Source organism: Hippocampus bargibanti, linkage group LG02 (assembly GCF_051943395.1).
Source record: "Hippocampus bargibanti isolate YZ-2025 linkage group LG02, ASM5194339v1, whole genome shotgun sequence".
NCBI lineage: Eukaryota > Metazoa > Chordata > Actinopteri > Syngnathiformes > Syngnathidae > Hippocampus > Hippocampus bargibanti.
This window is the reverse complement of record NC_142735.1, coordinates 36,645,212-36,651,211: the sequence shown is the minus strand read 5'-3', so window position 1 is coordinate 36,651,211 and position 6,000 is coordinate 36,645,212. Positions and strand designations below refer to the sequence as shown.

At 41.5% G+C, this 6,000-nt stretch overlaps 1 protein-coding gene across 4 annotated transcripts in view; it reads left to right on the top strand.

The window, feature by feature from the left end:
- Positions 1-2,935: 2,935 nt before the first annotated feature.
- The window catches only part of fstl5 (follistatin like 5), a 76,342-nt gene continuing 73,277 nt past the window's right edge, over positions 2,936-6,000 (top strand). For 2 of the 4 annotated variants that reach the window (XM_088991220.1, XM_088991219.1), the window contains exon 1: positions 3,089-3,222. The gene's annotated coding sequence lies outside the window, so the exon portion shown is untranslated. Of the gene's footprint in view, positions 3,223-6,000 lie in introns of all 4 variants that reach the window. The other 2 variants (XM_088991221.1, XM_088991222.1) reach the window with 2 other exon arrangements.

Genomic DNA, 6,000 nt, shown 5'->3' with positions numbered 1-6,000 from the left:
GCGGCGACCACTTCTAGTCGACTCCCTTTGGGCAAATCCGTACTGCAGGACGAAGCACACTTCACAAGGTTACAGCGCTCGTTTGTCCGACATATTACATCCGTGTTGATGTGCGTCGCTGTGTTTGATCGCAGTCAGGGGGGACCTCAGATGTTGGCTTTGAATCATAGCAAAGATCAATTAAAAAATAGAAGGTCCGCTTCAATTCTTTAATGCGTGCAAGCCAATATCTGTGAAGGTTTTCGTGAAAAAGTCAAACCCGTCTGGAAATCTTGCCTTGATACCCTCACACTGGAAGACTGAAAGCCAAATCTGCAGCAGAAAATTGGGCTTAGTGCCCTCATTAGAAACTCAAACTTGATACCACAAACCGGATTGATTGATACTCTTGAAAGCCTTTTTCCCCCCAAATCTAACCCTGACCTGAAATCACAATTTGATACGATAACCTTTCTTTAAAGGTTAAAGGACAAGCGACGTCACTTTTTTGTTTCCTAACTGACATCAGAAAAACGTTTTATAGCATCTAAAATAGCCAAAACACGCAGGATGATAGTTTTAGTCAAATGCAAAACACCAAGAAAAATGACTTCAAGTATCCAAAATCTGCAAAAAATTGAGCTGCGAATTGGGCATTTTTCAGAAAGTCCCGCCCCCTTGTTCGTGACGTCACGCCAGGACGTCTTGCACTGCTGGAGAATCAAAACAATGGCTTCAGATTCGGAAAATATGCTTTCTTCTTACACATCCAGTTATGAATGTGATTCAAATAGTTCTGAAGAGGAAAACGTACATGTTTGCAATCGATTAAAGAATTTATTCCGTGCCATTTTGAGGCAATAGGGGGCAAAATGTCGCACAAAATGTCGCACAAAAAAAAGTGGCAGAAAATAGCGACAAAGCTCCGTGTAAGGAATTAATCAGTCCGTTTCCACAGGCTGATTATTTCCTTACACGAACATCCTGAACATCGATATAACGAGACTTTACTGTAGCTGGATGAGTAACAAGAAAGCATCTTCTCCCAATCTGAAGCCATTGTTTTGATTCTGGAGCAAGGCAGTTTGTGAAGGAGTATCCTGACGTGACGTCACGAACAAGGGGGCGGGACTTTCTGAATCTCGCCCCTTTCCGAGCTCATTTTGTGGCAGTTTTGGGACATTTGAAGTCATTTTTCTTGGTGTTTTGCATTTGACCAAAAATTTCAGCCTGCGTGTTTTGGCTATTTTCGATGCTATCAAACGTTTTTCTGATGTCAGTTAGGACACAAAAAAAATGGCGTCGCTTGTCCTTTAAGTGACACTTCTAAATCTACTTTTGGTTTTCTCCCCTGAAATGTTGCAAAAGAGCTGAGTGTTCTGCATTTGAGAGCTTTTGCTACTTGAGCGGGCCAGAAAAAGCAGACGCGAATGGAATCCCTCAACAGGGCATCCATAATGCAGCTGCCATTTAACTGAAAGCCTTGATCGATGCTCTCGTATCAAGCACCGCTACACTAACGCAAGGAATTTCTATGTTAAGCTTGACTGAAAATCTAGAATGATCATGGCAGGTTATGGTTGTTGTCCAGAGTCACGGTTCCCAGAAAGGACATGCAAATTGGGGTCTTCAACCTGGATCAGTCTTTCAATAATTTGACTTTCACAAAAGAGTTTCAAGACAAGGTTAGAGTTTTAAAGGTTAGGGTTTCCAATAAATCTGTCAACCTGCTTTCAGGTTACAGTTAGAATCCGGAAATATGATTTCAAAGTAGAATTTAAGAAACATTTAAAGGACAAGCGACACCACTTGTTTTGTTTTCTGACTGATATCAGAAAAACGCTTGATGGCATCTAAAATAGCCAAAACACGCAGGCGGATATTTTTAGGCAAATGCAAAACACCAAGAAAAATGACTTCAAGTGTGCTAAATCTGCAAAAAAAATGAACCCGGAAGTGGCCAGTTTCAGAAGGCCCCGCCCACTTGTTGGTGATGTCACGCCAAGACGTCTTGCCTTGCTGGAGAATCCGAACAATGGCTTCAGATTCGGAGAAAATGATTTCTTCTTACACATCCAGTTATGAATATGATTCAAATAGTTCTGAAGAGGAAAGCATACGTTTGCCATCGATTAAAGGAGTCCTCCCATATCAATTCGAGCAATGTAGTGTCCCAGAAAATGCACAAGATGGCGCCCAAGCGCCGTTGGAAATGGGCTGATTTGTCCGCTGGGAATTTGTGTCAACTTACACCATCTTTATGCGTGTTATAATAATAATAATCCATTTCATTTCTAAGCGCCTTTCAAAACTCTCAAGGTCACTTTACAGTCACCGGATAAGTTCTTCTGTGGGTGAGCAGCGGCAGCCACACACGCCGGTGTTCACTCAACCCGGAATAACTCAAATAGAAAGTCTGAAAAGGTCAAATATATCTTTGTTTTTTTCCGGTGGAATCTTTGTCAAATGCGCTCGCTCAGTACAAGTCATTTTACAAATGACGGACACAGCTTGTCCAGAGGTGTCGGTTGTCCTTTAAATAGGTGGCTTTTGAGAGGGGATTTGAATGTTTATGTCATCTTAAAAGTCAATATTGTATGGGTCCTGGAATTGGAGTGACAATGACAAAAGCCCTGGCACTGGAGTGGACACATTTTTGCACCTCGTCTGCCAGTCAATGAGTTGAAAATGTCTTCTTGTTTTTGTGGTGAGTTGACATCCATTTTGTGGCTGCAACTGAATGGAATTCAGGTTCTGTCTTGTTGCCCTGTGATTTTCTGACAATAATCCCACTGCTTCATCGCTCGCTCGCTCGCTCTCTCACTCTCTCTCTGTGTCTCTGTGTGTGTCTCCGTGGCAGCATCCTGCTGAAGGACAGTCGTCCCGATCCGCTTGCGTGGCCCACTTCTGATTGGCTCCTCGCCCCCCCCCCCCCGTTCATCCTCGCCGCAAATCCCGCTGGTGGGGGTGCGCACTCGAGCGGAGGTCAAATCGGCGACTGGCTCGTTCGCCGGCGCACACGCGAGCGACGCGCGACCCGGCCGAGATTGTCCAACCGTTCCGCCGTTCGCCGTGGGAGCTGTCGGCGGCGTTTGCCCCGTTTGCCCCGTTTGCCCGCACCGCTTCTGGGACTTATCGTTTGGATTGCTGCAAGCGCTCATTTGCACTTGTTTATTATTTGTTGTTGTTTGACGTGGGTGGATTATTTCTTTTTCTGGATTCTCAGCGCGTGGACTCTGACAGGTAAAGATATGTACTCTTCTTCTTCTTCTTCTTCTTCTTCTTCTTCTTCTCTTGTTTTTACTTCTTTGGAGTTTTAGAAGTCTTTTTTTTATTTGGGTGTTTTTCCCTCATTCACTGCCATTCCTGAATTGGCAATTAAACATATGACGTGGAGCGCCATTCCCGCATTTGTTCAGGTCTTGTTTTTTCATCCTTGGGTGATGATAAAGCGCTGGTCAGACCTCTTTTAATTTTTTTCTTTTCCACAAGGGGCAGCATTGTCCCCTTTTTTTCATTTGAGCACTTTGTTCCAGTTTCAGCTGTTGTTGAAGCGCTATATAAACCAATATGGATTTATTGTATTGTTCGGGTTTTTTTTTCCATGCTTGGGTGACGATAAAGCGCTGGTCAGACTTCTGGCAATATTTTTTTCTTTTCCACAAGGGGCAGCATTTGCCTTTTTTTTCCATTTTAGCAATTTTTTCCAGTTTCAGCTGTTGTTAAAGCGCTATATAAACCAATATGGATGTTTTGTACTGTATTGTTCGGGTTGTTTTTTTTCATGCTTGGGTGATGATGAAGAGCTGGTCAGACCTCTGGCAATATTTTTTTCTTTTCCGCAAGGGGGCAGCATTTGCCTTTTTTTCCATTTTAGCAATTTTTTTTTTGAATTGAGCTGTTGTTAAAGCGCTATATAAATGTATTGCATTGTATTTTGGGCAGCCGCCCCCATTTCAAGCTCATATAACTCCAGACCCATATCATTTAGGAATTAGCTATTTTTTTAAACAATAACAATTAACAATATTATAATTAGATATAATTAACAACAATTCACTCATTCACTGCCATTCGCAAATTTATTCGGGGATTGAAAATATGACGTAGACTAGAGCGCCATTTCTGAATGTGTTGGGTTTTCTTTAGTCATGCTTGAGTGCCGATTAAGCGTTGGTCATGGCCGCTGGCTATGTTTTTTTCACTTCCACTAGAGGGCAGCATTTCCTTTTTTTCATGTTAGCGCTTTGTTCCCGCTTCAGCTGTTGTTAAAGCGCTATATAAATGTATTTCATTGTATTTTGGACAGCCGCCCACATTTCAAGCTCATATAACTCCAGACCCATATCATTTAGGAATTAGCTATTTTTTTTCCAGATGAAAGAAGAGAGTCTATGGGTTTTAATGCTGCATTGAATGATGATGTAGTCCTGAAACTCAATATTGTGTGGGTCCTTCAATTTGAGTGACAATGACAAAAACCCTGGCACTGGAGTGGACACATTTTTGCACATTGTCTGGCAATGAATGAGTTAATCCAAATAATGAGAGGATACATGTGGAAGCTCTTCTTTCATTATTCATCCAAATACTTTGTGGCTGTCCGTGCATGAGAGGGTGGGATGGGTGGGTGGGGGGTTCTAATCCTTGAGTGACACCGTTTTGCCGCACAGGAATTAAGACTTTTGTTTTCATCCTGTTTTGCGAGTAGATATGTCTTCTGGGTCAGTGTGTATATATGTGTGTGTTTGTGTGTGTGTGTGTGTGTTTTAGAAGCTCAGATTGTTTTGATGTTCTATCATGCCACGTTTCGAGACTGTCCTAATCTTTGTAGCAGATGGTAGTTGAAGTGTATGTGTGTGTGTGTTTGTATGACTAGGCTTGTGAAGACCACTAACATTTGATACCATACGTAGTGAGGACATTTTTGACAAGTGAGGACCTGCATCTGTTAAAGTTTCAGAGAGGTCCTCACGAATTCACCCAAAATGATTTTTGGTGTGTATTTTCATTTCACTCGGATACACACACTTTTTACTCACTGTGTTTGTGTGTTTGTGTGTTTGTGTGTGTGTGTGTGTGTGTGTGTGTGTGTGTGTGTGTGTGCGTGCGTGTTTAATGAGAGGAAAAAGTTCATACCACAAAAAGTAAAATGATATTTTAACCAAATTCACTAGAGGGGTGAGGACTTTGAGTGTACCCATTCAGAAATGTCACTCCTGCTGTTATTTCACTTTCAAGTCCACTTTTTATTTCTTTGTTTTTAAAGACGTTGAAGTGGGAAATGGGCTGACATTTAGTCTTCAAATGGACCTCACCAAACCATTGAAACAGGAATGTGTGTGTGTGTGTGTGTCTGTGGTGCGTGTAGTTTAAAGCAGATTAACTTCTCATGGACAGTAATTTACACCCTAGAGGGGTTTGAAATGAATTGTATACGGTGGTGCCTTGAGATGAATTTTGTTATGCGCATTCATCTTTTCAAATCATGTTTCTCCATTGAAATGAATGAAAATAACATTAATTTGTTCCAATGTCAGCTATTACGACACGTATTCTTTGGCATTTGAGTCAGCATGACTCACACTTGATTTTAGTGTTATTGCTTGGTGCTTTCTACCGTCTTTGTCAGTCATTTGTTGCTTTATTGTTGTATACGTGATAATTGCTCCATTTACAGCACTTTGTATGCAGCGATGTCTGTTTGAAAGTGCTCTGAAAATACAAAAGAGTTGAGTACCATTATTTTCGCACTGAAAGCCTTCATCATAATCCAGTGTGACTAATATGTGGTGAAGTTTAAAAATACTGTATGTCATTCACTGAATTGCGCCTAATAATAATAATAATAATAATAATATAATCATTTCATTTCTAAGCGCCGTTCAAACCGCTCAAGGTCATTTTACAGTCACAGGATAAGTTTTGCAGTGGGTGAGCAGCAGCAGCCACACGCACCAGCGTTCACTCAACCCGAAAGTAACTCAAATAGATATAAAACTAGCTTGCAAGCTAATAGAT